The 21,956-nt window shown below is 50.3% G+C and overlaps 1 protein-coding gene across 1 annotated transcript in view; it reads right to left on the reverse strand.

The window, feature by feature from the left end:
* LOC122368225 (E3 ubiquitin-protein ligase MARCHF8-like) overlaps positions 1–12,046 on the reverse strand; it is a 47,603-nt gene extending 35,557 nt beyond the window's left edge. Inside the window, exon 1 of the mRNA XM_043341961.1 lies at positions 11,821–12,046. The gene's annotated coding sequence lies outside the window, so the exon portion shown is untranslated. The remainder of the gene's footprint in view (positions 1–11,820) is intronic.
* Positions 12,047–21,956: the final 9,910 nt, after the last annotated feature.

Genomic DNA, 21,956 nt, shown 5'->3' on the forward strand with positions numbered 1-21,956 from the left:
AGGCATTCAAAGTTTTTTGGAGCGAAGGGGGACCCCCTTAGATTTTCATAAAAACTGGTCCATGGGTACAGTTTTAAACGCTGATTCCAATGGTGAAGTCTGTTTTTCGCCACATATTATACTTTGGCCCCTAGAGGCATTCAAAGTTTTTTGGGGCGAAGGGGGACCCCCTTAGATTTTCATAAAAAACTGGTCCATGGGTACAGTTTTGGACGCTGATTCCAATGGTGAAGTCTGTTCTTCGCCACATATTATACTTTGGCCCCTAGAGGCATTCAATTTTTTTTTGGGGGCGAAGGGGGACCCCTTAGATTTTCATAAAAACTGGTCCATGTGTACAGTTTTGGACGCTGATTCCAACGTTGAAGTCTGTTTTTCGCCACATATTATACTTTGGCCCCTAGAGGCATTCAAAGTTTTTTTGGGGGGAAGGGGGACCCCCTTAGATTTTCATAGAAATTGGTCCATGTGTACAGTTTTGGACGCTGATTCCAATGGTGAAGTCTGTTTTTCGCCACATATTATACTTTGGCCCCTAGAGGCATTCAAAGTTTTTTGGGGCGAGGGGGGACCCCCTTAGATTTTCAAAAAAACTGGTCCATGGGTATAGTTTTGGACGCTAATTCCAATGGTGAAGTCTGTTTTTCGCCACATATTATACTTTGGCCCCTAGAGGAATTCAAAGTTTTTTTTGGGTTTTTATAAAAATCTAAAGGGGTCCCCCTTCCCCCCAAAAAACTTTGAATGCCTCTAGGGGCCAAAGTATAATATGTGGCGAAAAACAGACCTCACCATTGGAATCAGCGTCCAAAACTGGACCCATGGACCAGTTTTTATGAAAATCTAAGGGGTCCCCCTTCCCCTTAAAAAACTTTTGATGCCTCTAGGGGCCAAAATATAATATGTGGCGAAGAACAGACTTCACCATTTGAATCAGCGTCCAAAACTGTACCCATGGACCAGTTTTTATGAAAATCGAAGGGGGTCCCCCTTCCCCTTAAAAAACTTTGGATGCCTCTAGGGGCCAAAGTATAATATGTGACGAAAAACAGACTTCACCATTGGAATCAGCGTCCGAAACTGTACACACAGACCAGTTTTTATGAAAATCTAAGGGGGTCCCCCTTCCCCAAAAAAACTTTAAATGCCTCTAGGGGCCAAAGTATAATATGTGGCGAAAAACAGACTTCACCATTGGAATCAACGTCCAAAACTGTACCCATGGACCAGTTTTTATGAAAATCTAAGGGGGTCCCCCTTCCCAAAAAAACTTTGAATGCCTCTAGGGGCCAAAGTATAATATATGGCGAAAAACAGACTTCACCATTGGAATCAGCGTCCAAAACTGTACACATGGACCAATTTTTATGAAAATTTAAGGGGGTCCCCCTTCCCCTAAAAAACTTTGAATGCCTCTAGGAACCAAAGTATAATATGTGGCGAAAAACAGACTTCACCATTGGAATCAGCGTCCGAAACTGTACACATGGACCAGTTTTTATGAAAATCTAAGGGGGTCCCCCTTTCCCCCAAAAAAACTTTGAATGCCTCTAGGGGCCAAAGTATAATATGTGGCGAAGAACAGACATCACCATTGGAATCAGCGTCTAAAACTGTACACATGGACCAGTTTTTATGAAAATCTAAGGGGGTCCCCTTCCCCCAAAAAACTTTGAATGCCTCTAGGGGCCAAAGTATAATATGTGGCGAAAAACAGACTTCACCATTGGAATCAGCGTCCGAAACTGTACACATGGACCAGTTTTTATGAAAATCTAAGGGGGTCCCCCTTCCCCTAAAAAAACTTTGAATGCCTCTAGGGGCCAAAGTATAATAATTGGCGAAAAACAGACTTCACCATTGGAATCAGCGTCCAAAACTGTACCCATGGACCAGTTTTTATGAAAATCTAAGGGGGTCCCCCTTCCCCCCAAAAAACTTTGAATGCCTCTAGGGGCCAAAGTATAATATGTGGCGAAAAACAGACTTCACCATTGGAATCAGCGTCCAAAACTGTACACATGGACCAGTTTTTATGAAAATCTAAGGGGGTCCCCCTTCACCCAAAAAAAACTTTGAATGCCTCTAGGGGCCAAAGTATAATATGTGGCGAAAAACAGACTTCACCATTGGAATCAACGTCCGAAACTGTACACATGGACCAGTTTTTATGCAAATCTAAGGGGGTCCCCCTTCCCCCAAAAAACTTTGAATGCCTCTAGGGGCCAAAGTATAATATGTGGCGAAGAACAGACTTCACCATTGGAATCGGCGTCCAAAACTGTACCCATGGACCAGTTTTTATGAAAATCTAAGGGGGTCCCCCTTCCCCTTAAAAAAACTTTGGATGCCTCTAGGGGCTAAAGTATAATATGTGGCGAAGAACAGACTTCACCATTGGAATCAGCGTCCAAAACTGTACACATGGACTAGTTTTTATAAAAATCTAAGGGGGTCCCCCTCCCCCCCCCAAAAAACTTTGAATGCCTCTAGGGGCCAAAGTATAATATGTGGCGAAAAACAGACTTCACCATTGGAATCAACGTCCAAAACTGTACCCATGGACCAGTTTTTATGAAAATCTAAGGGGGTCCCCCTTCCCCAAAAAAACTTTGAATGCCTCTAGGGGCCAAAGTATAATATGTGGCGAAAAACAGACTTCACCATTGGAATCAGCGTCTAAAACTGTACACATGGACCAGTTTTTATGAAAATCTAAGGGGGTCCCCCTTCCCCTAAAAAAACTTTGAATGCCTCTAGGGGCCAAAGTATAATATGTGGCGAAAAACAGACTTCACCATTGGAATCAGCGTCCGAAACTGTACACATGGACCAGTTTTTATGAAAATCTAAGGTGGTCCCTCTTCCCCCCCAAAAAAACTTTGAATGCCTCTAGGGGCCAAAGTATAATATGTGGCGAAGAACAGACTTCACCATTGGAATCAGCGTCCAAAACTGTACCCATGGACCAGTTTTTATGAAAATCTAAGGGGGTCCGAATGTGATTCTGAAAGTGAATCTGAATCTGAGGCTGTCTTGACAGACGTGACGCCGAGATGGAATGTAGCCGAGAAATCACCCTCGCCATCTGCTCTAGAGCTAATCGTGTGGGGCGGCGTGTGGGGCGCCGCTTAGCCTATGGGGGTGCACTTCTAGTGGATGGGGGACGGGGGTGCACCTGCACCCCTTTCATATGGAAAGTTACTTCCCTGATTACAGCTCCCCGTATTGCACCTTATCAGGGAACGGCCAGCAAACGAAGGAACTATTTCTGGATGACAGGCGAATAACCGCTCACGCAAGGAGCGGAGCTCCGCCCCGTCCAAAGTGGCCAACAAAGCAGAGACAGAGGCAGCATCACATCTTCCATCAAAGAACTGGTTTCTGGCTTGGAAGATGAGCTCCATCTTTGCATCCGAGTCGGTGCTGTCAGGAATCAGCTGGTCTAATGGAGTGAGAGTAGTGAGACGACTAGCTATTGTATCAGAGCTGCCTGGTCTTCGTAGCATTTGCACCGATTCTTCTCGATCGGACTCTGCATTCTGTCCCTCCTGCGTATTACTTGAGGCATTGCTATGTAGCTAAGTCTTTGGCAGAGTTTCATTATCCATGCTTTGCAAACAGTGCCATAACAACGCAGTTAATTAATCACCAAGCTTCTTTGCAAGTTCCAATACAGTTGAATCGCACGCGATTTGAGTGCAAAAATCAAGAAAAGTGCCAACTTGTTCCCGTAAAATATTTTGAATATTGACCTAAAAAAATGAGTAATTTCCAGATAAAATAACAGCGAAATCAGTTTTCGCTTGCCAATAAAACTCACAGATATTGAAGCTCCATTATTAAAGGAACATTTTAGTATATGCCATTCTTGATAAAACTTCTTAGCCACGCAATACCAGCGCAAAATAAAGAGAAACTGAAAACACGACCAATCACTCCGATTTACCATAGGAAAATACATAGAAAATGTATGTCTCAACTGCGCCAAATATACAGACAGCTATATACCTACATGTGACGTCATGATTAGCCCGACCAATCAGAAGCAAGTCGTTTTCAGCCACAAATAATTAATTTCTGAACTAACTAGGCATTTTTTTAACAAAGTGATTTTAAATTAAATCATTAAAAATTCTGAGCTTTTTTATTTTACCAAAACATACAGAGCATGCAGATAGGTCCCAACCCTATTGGATGCGATGGTACGAGGAATCAACCTTGCTATATAGTCTGGGGCATGAAAACTGTCCAGCTTAAAACTGATTCGGCCACGGTCCATCGCTGGGTAGAAGATGCGCTCACGGGTCGCGCCAGGCTCCGAACGAAGGCACAGGGGGAGATGTTAATCCGCCGTCGGATTGACTTGATACGGCAGCTGCAAGAAGAAATGGGTATTTCCCTATCCGTTCAGCTCGTTCCTTCTGCAGAAAATCGAGCTGATGTTCTAACACGCGTTCCCTCGGACTGGCTTCGAGGTGGGGATGCCAAACAGGAAGAAATCATGCCCATGATAGGAAATGCCCCGAGTGTGGCACCTGTCACGGCTGTTGCAGCCACAGCGAGTGAGCAAAATCTACTGTCGTCAATTGCCCGCACACATCAAGATGCCGGACACCCTGGGGTTCGACGAACATTATATTTTGCCCGCCGCGAGATTAACCGTTCAGTAACTCGTAAGATGGCGCAATTGGTTGTGAGGCAATGCCAAATCTGCCAATCAGTCGACCCAGCTCCAGTTAAGTGGCGGCATGGAAGCTTGGAAGTGTCAGAAACCTGGTGGCGATTGGCCATTGATATTACGCATTTCAAAGGTCAGTCGTACTTGACCGTAATTGACTGTGGGCCGTCTCGTTTCTGTCTATGGCGGCCACTGAGAAGAATGGACGCAGCCTGTGTCGTAGAACGACTGGCCGACATATTCTACGAGAGAGGTTCTCCAGTTGAGCTGTTGGCAGATAACGACACTGCGTTTAGAAGTCGGATATTTGCCGCTTTCGCGTCCCGATGGGGACTCCGCCTCCGGTTCCGCGCCGTGTACCGGCCGAGTGGCAATTCAATAGTTGAGAGAAATCATAGGGCTGTAAAAGTAATAGCCGCAAGGAAACAGTGCTCGATTGCAGAGGCTGTGCACCTGTACAATGCTACTCCGAAAGACGCCAGCTCTAGAACGAGTGCACCGGCGAGTGGCGTTTATCGGTATCCGGTGCGGGACTGCGTTCGGCACCCGGCAGGCAATGCGACACAAGAGATTCCTCCTGATCTGGCCCCTGTTCGACAAGAAGAAAATGCAGATGCTATCGCTAGATATTGTGTAGGGGACAATGTCTGGATGAGGAAACCAGGAACCAGGTGCACCGAGACATCCAAGCCTGGCGTGGTTACCAGAGTCGTATCTCTACAGGTCGTGGAAGTGGGCGGAACACCATGGCACGTCCGTGATCTGCGGCACCGTCAGGTCGTAGAAGAGACTGATGGCTCAGAAGACAGGCCATCAGAGACGACTGAGATGGACGTACCGCTGTACATCACCGCTCCGGCGCCATGGGCGACCATGCAGGAGACACCTGCTCCGAGGTCTCAGGGAGCAGCTGATGTGACCACGCCATACTTTTCCACCGATAACGATTTGACTAGCACATCCAATGATAGTTTTGTCTCGAGTGAGGTCACGTGCATCGAGGAGCCCACTCAGAATAGTGGTGCTGTTCGGCCGGACAGTTCTGACGGAGGCCCCGATGTCTCCGCTCCTTCGCCGCCAACTCTTCGGCGTAGCACAAGGCTGAGGCAGCCACCCGACAAACTTACCTACCAATGACGATGCGATGATCTTGAAGATGAGGGGGATATGCTGATGGTACAGTCGGCTTTTAATCACGCGCCTGTTTGAATTTTAGTGCTATGTATTAATTGAATATATTCAGTACGTTCTGGGCCTAAGTTGTTTTAAGTTCTCCTTTTCGTTTTGGGGTTTATTATTTCCGTCTCGCCTGAGTTAAATTCAGTTCACACGATTTTATCGGTCCAGTCCCTGCCAAGCCACTGGCGGATCCAGGGGGGGGGGGGCACGGGGGCCATGGCCCCCCCCCAAAGGCCTAAAGTGGCCTGTTTGGCCCCCCCCAAAACGTAAGAAAAATTGCTAAGAAAATATACCTTGATGGAGGTTTTTAGCCACTTGGTGAAGTAAAGCTTTCCACAGCATAATATGGAAGCAATATGGTAGCAGTGAGGGTCAGTCAAAAGTTGCGCGAGTGGAGTCGACCTTCAAAAAAGACTTGTTGGCACGTGTTTATGGCGCGGTAGCTGGGAGTTGGCGGTGTTTCGCGTGGTGTGGCATCACTGGCAGATCCGGGGGGGGGGGCACGGGAGCCTGAGGTGCCCCTGACAGACCCGTGGTGCCCTTGGTAGGTCTGTGGTGCCCCTGGACCCTGGCAGGCCTGTGGTGCCTCTGGCGGGCCTAGGGTGCCCCTGCTAGGCTGCTGATGCCCCTGGGACCTGACAGGACTGTGGTGCCCCTGACAAGCCTAAAGTGCCCCCAACAGGCCCGTGATGCCCCCGACAGGCCCAAGGTGCCCCTGCGTGATGCCGTGATGCCTGCGAGGCCGGTGGTGCCCCTGCGAGGTCGGTGGGGCCCCTGACAGGCCCATGGTGCCCCTGCGAGGCCGGTGGTGCCCCTGCTAGACCGGTGGTGCCCCTGGCAGGCCTGTGGTGCCCCTGCTAGGCCGCTGGTGCCCCTGGGCCCTGACAGGACTGTGGTGCCCCTGACAGGCCCAAGGTGCCCCTGTAAGGCCTGTGGTACACCTGCTAGGCCTCTGGTGCCCCTGACAGGCCCATGGTGCCCCTGTGAGGCCGGCGGCGCCCCTGGCAGGTCTCTGGTGTCCCTGACAGACCTGGGGTGCCCCTGACAAGCCTAGCCTGTGGGGCCCCTCACAGGCCCGTGGTGCCCTTGTTAGGCCTGTGGTGCCCCTGGCGGGCTGGTAGTGCCCCTGCTAGGCCGGTGGTGCCCCTGACAGGCCTGTGGTGCCCCCGGGCACCAAGGGGGGTCATGACCCATGTGGCCCCCCTTGGATCTGCCACTGGTACATATTATATTGATTTGTAATGGCGTTATGGCTTATGCAATATGCAATTGCAGGCACTTGGTATCCCTCACTTATCCCTCATTGGGGGCTCTAGCGGGCTCCTGAGGGCCCACGTCTATCTCCGGGAGCCCTAGACAGGCTCCTTTGGGTCCTTTCAGTCCACTATAGCATAAGAGGTCTCCATGCGAGTCCTATACATCTGAGGACGTACCCTGACGTCTGAGGTACTCAACTGCAGCTCCAATGGTCTCTTACACTGGCGGATCCAGGGAGGGGGCATTTAGGGCCATGCCACCTTCCCAGAGGCCTAAAGTGGCCCGTTTGCCCCCTCCCCCAAGCGATAATGAAGCACAGTTCAATCAGTGCCTGGCCCAGGAGCCGAGTTAGACCACCTCCCGTTTTACCACCTCCCGGCCCGCAAAGGGACCCAAGCACTGACTCGAAGCGGGTTAACTGGTCGACAAAAGCAATAGTAAGTGTTTACAAAGTAATATAAAGGCATGGGTCGGGTGGGCTACCATTTATATATTTTTATTTTTAGTTAAAAAAAATATTCATAGTGTCAGGGCTGTGACGAAAAATAAGTGGCCTAAATCCGATGAGAAAACAGGATTTGGGGGTACCCTAGGTTTGGCTCCTGCATGAGTTGGCCCCCCCCCCCAAAACGCAAGTCTGGATCCGCCAGTGTGCCAAGCTGAGTCCGAGGCGCAGTTTCTGATAATCCAGTCGAGTCGGTCAGTTTCTTCGGCGGCTTACAGAGCTCAGACGGAAACTTCTCCTCTCCACTCAATTGACCCTCTCCATCCAATGCTGATAACGAACAATCTCGGCCATGAACAGTCCAGTTTATGCTCCCCGGATCTTCAAAGGACGAGCAGTGTTTTCTTCAAACAATGACACAACTATAAAACAACTTTGAAAGACCGTTTATCTTTGCATGCCGGTCGACAGAACAAATTTGAACACCAACGCACGTGGACATGAATCGTGCCCGTTCCCCGCTAACCAACCGACGATGCGTTGATGGTCCAGAGCGCTTCAAATAACGATGCATATTTCAAATAACTGTGTACCTGTACCATTGGTCATCGCCCTGAGTACCACGCCCATCGCAGTGGTCACCGGGCCGGAACTGTTCGTCGCACTCGCGAATGTATCGTCAGCGGCGGATGGAACCGCCCGACCCTGCCCGGTCCGGCGCAGTGGGAGCGGCGGTCGCGCCGGCAGTGTAAACCCCGCCAACTGCAGCGGTCTGTTGCATGCCGTCCACCGCTGGATCAGAGTATCGACCGCACTCCGGCGTGACCCCAATGTGACCCTGGGGCCTGGTCTGGAACCCGCCCCGGCTCCGGCTGGTCATGGAGAGCTGGTCACATTCACACACAAAAGGCGGGCCCATGATCGGCAATGCTGACTTGAACTCATTAAACAGGAAGCCACAGAGGTCGCGAATTACTTCATAAATATGACTTACGTATACGTATCAACAATATCTATTCATTCAAGCTGGCATGGTGGGATAAAGATATCGCAGACATGCCATCATATTCAAGGTTCTCTCCTCTTGTGAAAGATTTCGCATCAATTCGTACAATTTACAAGAATCTGAAATACGACGTGAATGATGCATTCATACGTCGCCGTCTATAAAGCCAGGTATTGGCATCTGCCATCAATTGCACAACAGTTACGTATACTATAACTACCTACATTGTATTTGCGACGTTATAGAACGGTCCGCTCCCTGCTACAATGAGCGGCATTGGAAGGACCACGATATCCCTGATACAACCCCTCTCTCGTGCATGTCAGTATGCATGCAACATGGTTCGCTAGACAGTGATGGCCATGGCATGCAGTTTGATAGAATGATGCCGGGAGGTATGTACATTGAAACTCTCGTCGGCCTCGGTTCACGCTAGCTTTACAAAACAATAGTCAGCCCGTCAGCCGTTCCTCGCTCCGGCTATTTAGCTGGTAGAGTAAATATGAAAATGTCACATAAATCTATTATACCTTAAAAATGTGCATACATTTGATAAGCAGCACGGTATGGCTTTTAACATTTTAGCTCAAATGCGTCAAAGTAGTTTTATCAAACCCAAGATGAAACGGCCGAGTTATCCCAAGGCATACAAAGCTCAGCTGCAAGCCTAATAACAACGAAGTCTTGCGCTGCAGGGAGATTGCAAATGAAATTAGATTCGATATCTCAATGGCGCACATGTAGGTAGGTATATTCCAAAGCAAGGACCACTAGTAGTGACTACCGTCTAGTTTTAGTGTGCGCACAAATTCATCCGCACTGAGTACTTAATTAAAAGGTACCTACATAACAGGCCCTTGTTTTAAATGTAGGTACCTAGTTAATACCTATCATTCATCGTTAGTGCATGCTGCATATGTCTTATGAATGCATAATTGACTACCTAATATAGGTATGCAACGTCTGCACTTTCCAGTACCTAAATTGCATTCTTTAATTTACGAAACAAGAAAGGGGTACCTAGTTATGCATACACCATTTAAGTAGAACCCAATTCCTCAATTCGACACATTGTTTAGGCCACTGGTTAAGAGGCAGATTGACAAAAATCACGCAAAAATCACGTTTTTGGTATGGGTCAAATCATTTATGCATTTATCAAAGGCCGGGTCGCTAACTTCGCCAGCACAAATCTTGGCCGATTTGTTCACGTTTCGCAAAGTTTCTTGACTGAGGTCGTCCCGCTTTTCAAGACCTCCTCGCTGAACAGCATGCATTAGCATTATCTTCTGCGACGTATACCTACTTAGCAGTTTCCATTCCAGTCAAACTTCAGAATCTGTTGAAAAGAAAACAACTATGGTTGTTTATATGGTTCGGACCGATAGCCTCGAGCCGCTCCCCGGCATCTGACAGTTCCCAAGCAAACCGTCTAAATGAATCCATATACCAATACATGGGCCTGGATAAGTGCAGCCCCGACCAGTGACCAGCCCCTGACATAGGTTCCATTTTATCTTTGGAACCTCAGAATCTGGGTAAAGGAGATGAGGATGACTCTGTCTGAAAAAAATAGCATATGAAGTCTGAGAAGAGAAAATAGCTCCCCTTGGAGCCTTTTTGCCCGGTAGTAGCCCTATATCTTCCCGTATCTACTCAAGCGGCCATAAGACACGGTTCGCGTCGCTCGGTAATAAATCGAAATGTTCAGCAATGAATAGCAAATTAGGTGTCAGAAAAATGTACCTAAAGGTGTTTTAATGACTATCTGGCGTCTAAGCATCGGGTGCACTTATACCTACCAACTAAAATAGTCAGGGACAAAAGGGCCGGCTATTTAAAATTAAAATAGCGTACGTAAAGCTGCTAGACCTTTACGCCCCATTGTCTGATCATGAGTCAAATCTTACGCCCATCCCATGCTTATTGCTTACGAATCGTGCACGTATATCTACTGTATAGCACCGCAAAGGCCGCACCAAAGGACACGTAGTGTCGTGTCGTTTCAAGGCATCTACTTGCAAGACATTTCACATTTTCCCCATGCCTGCATACTACGACCCGAGTTAACCCGCGCCCAAGTGTGGGGGGTGTTTGAACACCCCCCTTTCGGTTTTTCGCAGATATCTCAAAAACGGCGACGCGGAGCGCCGCCGTTTTTGATACAACTTATCATACATCAATTCTACACATGTTGTGAAAATTTCAGACCAAGGTCATTCAAGGTCAGGTCAATAGGGGGTCAAACGCTATTCTAGACACTCTCACCTCATAAAAAAGTTTCAATGTCTGCCATAGCTACACCGAGTGACCGATCACTTCGAAACTTTCAGCGATTGATGAGGGTAACAGTATCTATAAAATGTATATCTCGGAATTTTGATATCGGTGACCTAAGGTCAGGTCAATTTTGCGGCCTCTCCATTATAAGTCAATGGGAGAAAATTGAAAAGCGTTTGTTTTGCACGAACGCTATTCTAGACACTCTCAAACATCGAGATGTAGGTAAAATTGACACACTGAACCGGAAAATGGCAACTGTGACCCCTCGTTATGTCCCCGAGGTCATCTCAGGTCACGAACAGAATCTAACAGTTTTTCGCTAATAACTTCTGATAGAGGCGTGCTAGAGCGCTGAAAACGCCTTAGATGTGTTTGGCTCAACGTTGCGGATCGACTGATATGCAACATGACCTTTTCCGGTCAGGTCATGAGTACCTTGACCTGAGGTCAAATTTTCAAGTTGACCTTTCAAGAAAGGTCTGTAAAAGGGCTATCGAATGCGCTTTTCCGCGGCGCTGTAGCTCTATCGGTTCCCGAGATAGCCGTTGGCAGTTTCCAAAATGTTGAAATAGTCAACATTTTTCCTTTGGTGACCTCTGGTGACCTGACCTTTGACCTGACCCAAAAAATGACCTAAGTGTTTTCGTCCTTATTTTTGACGTTCTTTCGATTGCCGCTTACCGAGTGTCGCTACGTGGCCCAGGAGCCGAGTTAGAAGGGGGGGGTGTTCAAACACCCCCCCCCCACACACCAGGTCGTGGCAAATCCAGACTGACACTGGGGAGCGGGTTAAATTGAAATGGACTGCAAGAAAGACTTTGGGTCTTCAGGAACATATCGTAGTTTCCTGAAACCAGCGGGGCGAACGGGTGAAATTTTATACAGATACCCGTACGTCGCACTCACTGCGGGGAGGGGGGGGGGGGCAGGGGCCGTCTGCCTGCGGTTACACGGCGCAGCGCCGTTTACCTGTGTTAGACAGCTGAGGAAGTGCGCTCGTCTCACTCCAGTCTCCTCCGGCTGACAACAGAGGCCGGCCCGCTGCACATCCGCCGGCTCCGGGTGACCGCCCGGGCCAGCTCAGCTGCCCCGCCGACCGCTCCCAGTCTAGAGTGCACCGGCGCCGACCACGGCCTGCCTCGCCCGGCGCGAGCGAAGGACGCCTGCGAGCGCCGCAGCACAACACAGCCGACTCAAGGCCCTATATACCAGGTAGGGTCGTCCGGCGATTCTACCTTTTCGTGACGTCAGCTCGTGACGTCATTTGGAGTCAAGTCTCGAAGTCCCGTTCAATCCCCATGTAAATGAGCGATTTTCGAAGCACTGTAGAATGAAGTCTGCACAAGATATATCAAACTTAAGTATCTTATCTAAAAGAGCAGACAATTTTCTGCAAGTTATCTATTACGTGTTTTTCGCTAAATCTTTTGCTTTTTTCACAAAAGCGTAAAATGTCCCCCCATGTCTCCGCAGCCTCCCTGCCGCCGGCCGCCGCGCGGTCGTGGTAGTGTAGTGGTTAGCGTGCCCGCGCAGTATTCCAAAGGTCCCGAGTTCGAATCTATGCGGTGCGGAACTTTAATTGCAATTCCAAGCTGAATATACGCACATCCATAATAAATTATTATTCGTATAGCTAAACTGTCACCAAGCTATCCATATAAATTGACTTCACCCAAAATATCGGCAAGATTCTATTAAAATATAAATTCAAATATGGCGGCTTGGACTGCCGCGTGCGTTAGGCTCCGCCCATAGCTCCGCCCACATGCGTGACGTCATTCGTGTTAGTGGACACGCAGAGAGATAGGGGACGACATGGGCCTGAGCCGACTGGCTGGCGGCGGCGGCGGCCCGCCCGGCGCCGCTCCGCCCCCCCCCCCTCCCCGCCCCGCTGGGCAGGGGAGGGGAGGGCGGTCCGGCGCGGTGCCGGCACCGACACTGCCCGACGGTCCCCTGCTGGCCGGCTGCCCGCGCCGTGTGCCCCCGGGCAGGAGGTACGGCGGCCAGGCACACACCGTGTGATGGCCTGGCCTCTGACCACACCCACTTCGCGACGTCACTCGATGCGGCCGGGGATAGCGTGGCCGGCGTAAAAGGGTCCAACATCCAACAAATTTGCCTGAATAATTTTTTAATGAATAGTGTTTTAAATACTATAATGTTAAATACACCAAGCGACTTCTAAATTGTTTGAATTTCTTTATATTTTTCGTAGGTCATCTCATCTCAGGTCGGGTAAAACGGCCATGTTAGTAGTGAAGTGACCTCACCTAAAGAGAAGTAGGTACCTACAGGTAGGTAGAAGTGTGACGTTGTGCAAATGTATTGCGCGTGCCTTGCAGTGTGTGACGTCATGCGGCCGATCCTAGCAGTGTGTGACGTCATTCGTCCGACTGACCTTGATACAATAAACAAGCGGTTAGCGGCTGACCGGCGCGCTGCTCGCTACTGGTTCTCTGTGTTTTACGGTTTCACGGCTATTAGGACTCGTGACATGGTGTCAGAAGTGGCCGAATTATCGCCCTGATTGGTCTTCCTGTTCGTTCGATTCGTTCGTTCGATTATTTTTGCGATTATTCAAGATGAATTTGCGCGCTCCGACAGAGCTGAATTTTTCGGCCGTCAACATGGCGGCCGAATGGGCGCGATTCAGCAGAGATTGGAAGTACTACGCTGCGGCTAAGGAGCTGGCTGAGAAACCTGTCTTGGTACAAGTGGGAACTTTTTTGAACTATGCAGGCATCGGCGCCCAAGAAGTGGCCTCTCATTTTCAGTGGCAGGACTCTGATGGCTTGCCGCCACTGTTGGAAAAGTTTGAGGCATATTGCAATCCGCGCCGCAACGTGGTGTTGGAGCGCTATAACTTTCATGCCCGTGTCCAGCAGCCGGGCGAGAGCATCACGACCTTCCTCGCCGCTCTGCGCTCTTTGGTCGTGACGTGTGAGTTCCCGGACCCGGACAATATGATCCGTGATCGGCTGGTGATCGGTGTCGCCGATCGCGCCACCCAACGTGCCCTACTCCGACAGGCCGATCTCACGTTAACGGCCGCAGTGGACATCGCCCTGTCTGAGGAGGCCTCACGGCGTGACCAGCAGTGCATGGGGAGTGCCGGGAGTGCTACTGGTGATGTGCTGAATCCCAGTGAGGTGAGCGCGATTTCTCAGCCCTCCCCGGCCCCAGCTGTGAGTCGGTGTCGGTTCTGTGCCCGAGTTCACGTGATGCAACGGTCCTCGTGCCCAGCGTGGGGACAGTCATGCCACGCCTGCGGTGGCCGAAACCATTTTTCGGCGTGCTGCGGCCGGCCCGCCGGCGCCCGCCCCCTGTCGCCCAGAGGCCAAGATGGCGGCTTCTCGGGCGTCACAACACGGAGTGGTGGCGCCTCTACCGGCCAGCGGCGTAACGACAGCCGCCTGCCGCCTCGCTCTGTGGCGCCACCGGTCCCGGTGGCCGGCGACCGGGGACTGCGCTCTGCGACCCGTGCTGGAGGTGGACGACGGGACCGGGACGGTGTCGCAGCAATTGAACAAGCAGACCAGGATGCGGAACAGGTGGGCACAGAAAGGGGGGCCCCATTATATGCTGTGAATGTAGTGCAGGCGCCAGATTCAGATATCCAGGTATCTCCTCGTGTATTTAAAACGCTTACATCGCCGTCGGGCGAGCCCCTGCGGTTCCTGGTCGACTCTGGCTCCGAGTGTAACATCGTGTCGCTCAGTGACTATGAGCGTGTCACAGGTGATGTATCGCACCAGTTTTTGCGGTCTAGTGTCTCTGCTCTCCGTATGTATGATGGCACACTTGTGAGCACACTAGGTAAGGCCAACCTGTGTCTTGTGAACCCCTCATCGGGCCAGAAGGTCACGCTCAACTGTAGAGTGATTGGTCATGACGCGCTGCCCATCATTAGCCTGCTATCGTCTGTCGATTTGGGTCTGATAGATGTCAAAGATGTCGACCCGCTCGATTACGTTCCCCGAGTGTCTGCTGACATGGGCTCGACCGAGGGTCTGACTCGGGCTGGGGTCATGTCCGAGTTTGAGCAGGTATTTGATGTGTCTAAGCCGGGTCGAGTCGTCACTGAGTACAACATTGTCACAGACCCCCAGATCAGTCCCGTCGCGGAGGCCCCGCGCCGTGTTCGTGTCCATGTCCGGGACCAACTGAAATCTAAGTTGGATGACCTCGTCGCCCAAGGACTGATATCTCCTGTGACCGAGCCCACACCATGGGTATCTAACCTGGTAATCGTAGACAAACCAAACGGAGATCTCCGCCTCTGTCTAGATCCCAAGTCCCTCAATAAGGCTATTCAGCGCGAGCATTACCCTACCCCTACTCTGGATGAGGTCACAACCCGGCTCAGTGAGGCCAAAATTTTCTCAGTTGTCGATGCCAGTCAGGCTTTCTGGCAGATCGGGCTGACGGATGAGGCGGCCAGGCTATGTACATTCCACACACCCTTCGGCAGGTACAGGTGGGAGGTCCTGCCTTATGGCATTAAATCAGCCCCGGAAGTCTGGCAGCGCACAATGCACGACCTCGTCGCGGGCTTGCCAGGGGTTGACGTGATCGCCGACGACTTCATCATCTTCGGTACGACTGAGCAGGACCACGACGCCAATCTCAGAGGGTTCCTCCGACGGGCCGCGGAGCGGAACTTGCGTCTGAACCCAGATAAGTTCCGATTTAAAGTCGGATCCGTCAAATGGATGGGACACATCTTGAGTAAGGAGGGCCTGAAGTGCGACCCGGCCCGTGTTAGGGCTATAACAGACTTCCCGGTGCCGACCTCGGTGCCCGAGCTAAAACGTTTTTTGGGCATGGTCGGGTACCTGTCTCGATTCCTGCCGAACATGTCATCTGTGCTGGCCCCACTCCGGCAGCTGACTCAGCGTTCAGTTGAGTGGTATTGGAGCGAGTCGTGTCAGAGGGCGTTCGATCGCGTTATATGTCTGCTTACCTCGGCTCCGGTGCTGAGTTTTTACGACCCCCGACGGGAAGCGACGGTACAGTGCGATGCTTCTATGTCTGGTCTCGGAGCGTGTCTATTGCAAGAAGGGAAGCCTGTAATTTACTGTTCACGCGCGCTCACAACGGCTGAAAAGGCGTATTCGCAAATCGAGAAAGAACTGCTCGCCATCACATTTGCACTCACTCGTCTTGACCAGTTTTTGTACGCGCGCCCCGTCACTGTGGTCACTGATCACAAACCACTGGTGGCCATTCAATCGAAGCCGCTAGGTGACGCGCCGCTCCGCCTTCAGCGGATGCTAATGACCCTTCAGCGCTACGACTACACGATCACCTACCAGCCCGGCAGCCAGCTGTGTGTCGCTGACACCCTCAGTCGGGCGTCTCTGCCGCTGACCCCGGACGTTTTTGCTCTCCAGCTGGAGACGGTAGATTTAAGTCAGGGAGTTTCAGTGTCTCCGAGCCGGCTGGCGCTTATCCGTGCAGCGACAGCGTCCGATCCGATACTGTCTGCCCTTATGGCTCAGATTCAGAGCGGCTGGCCTGACCGCCGTGACGCGGTTCCTGAGATTGTCAGGTGTTTTTACCCATTTCGCGACGAACTTACGGTTCAGGGAGGTCTAATTTTCAAGTATCGGTGTCTAGTAGTCCCAGCCAGTCAACAACGAGAGGTACTGTCTCAGCTTCACCGCAGTCACATCGGACTGGCTTCTATCATACGGCTGGCGCGTGAAAGCGTGTTCTGGATAGGGATGCAGGCCCAGCTACGCGAGATTATCCTCAAGTGTCCTGTCTGTCTCGCGCACCGACCCTCGCCTCCTCGGGAGCCGTTACAGTCACATGACGTGCCCAGTCGTCCCTGGCAGGTACTTGCGACGGATCTGTTTGAACTGGATGGCCAGGCATACTCCGTGCTAGTGGATTACTACAGTAACTACGTGGAAGTTGATCGTTTGCCCTGCCTTTCGTCGGCTCAAGTAATTCGTGCCCTGTCTGTGCATTTTGCTCGTTTTGGATTTCCAGAGGTTCTAGTCAGCGATAACGGACCACAGTATTCGAGTGCTGAGTTTGCGGATTTTATGCGCCAGTTAGACATAGAACACCGCACCTCCAGTCCCAAGTACCCTCAGGCTAATGGCAAAGCTGAAAATGCAGTTCGCACGATCAAAAACCTCTGGCGTAAAGCTCTGGCTGCCGGGGAGGATCCACTCTGGGCGCTACTGATGTGGCGGAACGCACCGAATGAAATCACCGGAGTTTCTCCCGCTCAGCTTATGTTCAGTCGCCCGTGCCGTACTTTTCTTCCGACTGCTCGATCAACTTTGGCCCCAGCACCCCCAGTTCCCGTCCGTGAGGCCCGGATAAAAGCGCAACAAACCCAGGCGACGTATTTCAATCGCGGCACCCGACCCCTCCGGGCTCTCATCGAAGGTGAGACCGTCCGCATGCAATTGCCGGGTCAGTCCACGTGGTCACCCGGTATCTGTTTGCGATCAGCGGGAGACCGATCCTATCTGGTCAGAGTTGACAACTATGTGTATCGGCGTAACCGCCGCCATTTGCTCGCTACTAACGAGGATCCGAGCGTTGCCCATGACCCACCAGAGAGGCCTCATGACCAGTACCACCTACCGCCTTCCCGTCTCTCTCGGGACCATTCGTTCTCGCGGCCAGAGTCTCCCCGTACGCCGCTGTCCACCTCGGACACCGTAGGAGGTGGGGACGCGTCGCCGAGTGTTCACGGCAGGGGAAATGTCTCTGCCTCATCGCCACTCTCTCCGCCGCCTGTGCGCCGCTCTGGTCGCATCTCGCAACCTCCACGCTATCTGCAGGATTATGTGCCGTAAACGGGACGGATTATCCGTCGATTTGTTTTGTCGTTTGTCAGCGTGCATCCGTTTTGTTTTCTTGGTGTCCCATTTCTCATCGTTATTTGTCGGATGTGCTTTGTGTGTTTAAATGCATCAGGAATGTTACTTGTGTGAAGGGTTTCATATTAGCTCGTTTTTTGTCGAGAAAGGGAGATGTGACGTTGTGCAAATGTATTGCGCGTGCCTTGCAGTGTGTGACGTCATGCGGCCGATCCTAGCAGTGTGTGACGTCATTCGTCCGACTGACCTTGATACAATAAACAAGCGGTTAGCGGCTGACCGGCGCGCTGCTCGCTACTGGTTCTCTGTGTTTTACGGTTTCACGGCTATTAGGACTCGTGACATGTAAATGTGTTCACTGTTCGCCAAAACTATTCAACCGAATAAGATAATTTCAGCTATTGTTATAAGGATGTATGATAGGTAACCTATATCTATCTTAGCACAATTGTTGAAGGCAGGCATGTTCATCTCGATAATCGGCGCTTGCCGCTAATCGGCTAGTGCGACCGTTGGTTCCAAACAACCGAACCGTTAGGCATGCCCCTCCCGCGCCGCCGACGCCGCCGGTGGAGGAGGGAACTTCGTCCAACGCCCCAGGCCGGGCCAACATCGGACCCGCGTCGGACAGAGTCAGTGACCTGACCATAGGCGTAGGAACGTTTTCGAAAGTGGGGGGGCCAGGGTCCCAGAGATCCAAAACCTAACCTACCCCCAAAATCCGATTTCTCCTCGGATTTCGGCCACTTTGTTTTCGCAAACATGCTCAGAGGTAAAAAAATAGAAAAAAAAGAAAAAAAATGGTTGAAATTTCAGGGAGTCTCCACTCTCCCGTCCATAAACTCAAACTGATGGACGCGTTCCCCTGTCCTCCGCAGCCGTTGGCACCCATGCAAATTCCAGAGGCATCCAGCAACTTTTTCATTACGAGCAAGCGTGAAACGTGCAAAGCGAGTCTTTTCAATATACCTATAAAAATCAGCATGAATGGCCCAGCTAGGCTCAGCCAGGCCTATAACGTTTTAAGAGGTTTTATATCAGCGACCACTGCAACTGGGCTGATTGACTTTCACTTATCAGAGGCCGGTGTGGGACTTTTAGACGGTCTGGGCCTTCAGAGGCCAGTTTAACCCTCCACGGCCCGGTCCTATAGGTTTTCTACATACGCGCTGGCCGAGGGGGCGGGGGGCGGGTACGACCCCCCTCGCCGTTTCGCCCCAGGTGGAGCTAGCGCGTCGCGGTAAAACGAGCGTGTGCGCCGTTACGAGACGCAGAGATCGATACCCGATTTTATGGTCCTAGGTCAACCGGTGCTCCGGGCTGGACAGGCAACTTTATCTCATGCGGGCTGCTCCCTTGGAGCGGCACCGCTGCTCCCGAGGGAGCGCACCCCGTAGCCGGGTGCAGTGAGTGCCTTGGGGCTGGGTGGCCTGTCCTCTGGACGGGCTCAGCCCCGGCGACTCACTAGGGTGCCTGCCCAGACCAATGTCTCCCCCTATGTATATCCTATCATCCTTCCGACTCTGAAATGGTCTCATTGGACTGAAAGGGCCTAACCCAACAAAACAAACAAAAACCGGTGACCTCTGAGGTCAGGTCAAGTGCCTCAAAGCACGGTTCCGTTTTTGGTGAATAACTTCGCAAAAAATGGCCGCAGAGCCGCGATTTTGCCAGCATCGTGTTCGCCTCTCTCAGGCGCGTCGAATGATATACTTTTTGTTTGGGTGAGGTAAACTTAGGGTGTTGACCTCGGGTCACGGTCAGGTCGGCGTCCCCAGGTCACGAAATTGGTCGAAGGAGGTCATGTCGCATATCATTCGATTCGGCAGGTCTTCTTGAGTCCATAGGTGGCTTTCCCGACTCGCTAGCTCAATTTGATCGGTACCTAGTTATTGACGAAAAACTCTTATTTCCACACACTTATTTCACACTCTCTTGTGTGTGTGATGCAAATAAATGTGATGATGATGATGATGATTATCACACTCTCTTAAAGGGAGATAATGAGCTTTCTTTTTTCTTAAATAAAAATTACTCGACATCTATACTATTTCTACTGTAGTTTCTATAAAATATGAAAATTTCCTAGCACATTTTCGTATGTGAAAAAGGTTTTTATTTTTGCAAAAAAGAAGCAGTACTTGCAGTACTTGTAACACCCACCGAAATGCGTTGTCCTTCTCTATAAAAAAGTCGCAGTATATGGCGCTTTTGTTTCAAACAGCGACGCTTGGGTTTTTGTTTATGTTATCGCCTTGTCGTTGCTTGGTTGTAAGGATTCTAATTTGAATTAGAGTTAATTCGGTTTAGAATTAATTAGATTCTAATTCGGGGGTACATAGTGCCTACTCTTCTTTGTTTCCAAGTATTATTTTGCGCCACAAATGAACGGCATGCGCCAGAAACGCAGCCAAATCTTGCGATTGCGACTACGAAATTCATTATTTTGGCGTCAGAGCCTGAAGCGAAAAACACAAGCATATTTATTTCAAAAAGACTTCAGGTTTGTCGAACGGTGTTATGAGAATTTTGATAACAGTACTGCATAAGTTTTTCAGTGATGCCGCAAAAGTGTTGTATCTATCTTCTTTTATTGTGCAGTCGGCGGGACCGATTCAAAATTGAGTCGTTGCTACTAAAATAGCAGCATATGGCGTCAGATGATGAACAGGAAAAATAGTTGCGTAAACTTAGACATAAACCACCCCCAAACCATGAATATCTTTTGAAGGCACTATAGACGACCATTAACTAACTAGATGTGATGAAGATCAAATGTAAGGAATACGCTCATTTTACAAAATTACATGCAAGTACCAAAAAGTGATGTAAGTACTTATTCAACGGTCATTTTCAGCGCTCCCCGCTAACGTGACTTCAAGTTGAGATATTTGCGGCAAGGTACCGAATTGAGCAAAATGGTTTTAATTTACATTATAACTTGTTGTGTTTTGTCAGAAAATGGTCCTAACCCAGATTTTGTGGAAAAAGGTCATTATCTCCCTTTAAACACACTCTTATTTCCAAAGGTACCCATGAACAAAAGGCAACCTTTCATTTGTAGCTAATTTTGAATGAAATTGGGGAAATTGTAGGTAGGGTAGGTGCATAGGTCCGTCCAGAAAAGGCAACCCTGGGATTTACATAATTATCCACCCCTGTCAAGGTCGCATTAATAATGCAATATGTATATTCACCAGATACACACCCACTTTTTTCGCAAAAAAACTTCTTATATTCATCTCATTTCTAAATTCTACCTGACTCAAACCAGATCTTCATCTTAGTGCCTTGACCAGATCCACAAAACGAAACCGGTTGGCGCAATCGGCGCAATAAACATATCAGATATGTCTCTTCTGCGCTGAATTTGAAAATTTACGCGCTAAATCGCTAAACTGCTGCATGTTTTAGACGGTGTTAATTCTACCTGCAAAGCACAGATTATCCGTGACAGAAACGGCACCGTGGCCCATCTTTTTGTGTTTAGTTGGTTGAATCGTGTTTAAAGTAAAGAGCGAATCTCAGACATTGGAGTGCTCTCAAAAGTGGGGGGGCCACACACATTACTGGCCCCCCCCCCCACTCCAAAATGGTGGGGTGGCCGTGGCCCCCCTGGCCCCCCCGGTTCCTACGCCTATGGACCTGACCCCAGGCTGACCGAAGTCTTGACCCGGTGAAGGATGGCGCGACTGGAGGAGTTCAGCAGCCAACAGGGCCGGGCTGACAGAGGATTGCTGACCATGCGGAAGTCACAGAATCGATAAAAACGTTAGCTGGGAGTTGGGAGTAGCACTGGGCGGCCGCTAGTCGACCTTGAGCTAGCTGCACTTTGTTTTTGGACACTCGGTGTCGGCCACCGAGCCGTAAACATAGAACTCGCCCGCCGACCCACTAAACCTCTGTCTGAGTGGACACAAACAGTCGCAAGGCTGCTTCGTCTCCACTGCAGCTGTCACTTAGCGTTTCTGAGACAAAAGGTCGAATGCCTTTTAAAAAGCTGCTCCCGATCGTTACAAGGACGACGCTACTCAGAACGACGGGAACTACCGTCGGATTTAGACGCTCATGCTGCCAAATGAATATCCCAAGGGTTGCTACACGACCGACAGCGCAGTTAATTTTTCCCCGGACCAGACCGAGCTGAGAACCACCAACTCTACCTTTTTCGAGGGAACACGAAAAAAATAACCTTCCAAAACTTCATCGCTTGTCACCAATACGACACAGCTAAAACTCAAGCATACGCAGCGAAATGGT

Source organism: Amphibalanus amphitrite, unplaced genomic scaffold (assembly GCF_019059575.1).
Source record: "Amphibalanus amphitrite isolate SeventyFive unplaced genomic scaffold, NRLGWU_Aamphi_draft 000032F_arrow, whole genome shotgun sequence".
Classification (NCBI taxonomy): Eukaryota; Metazoa; Arthropoda; class Thecostraca; order Balanomorpha; family Balanidae; genus Amphibalanus; species Amphibalanus amphitrite.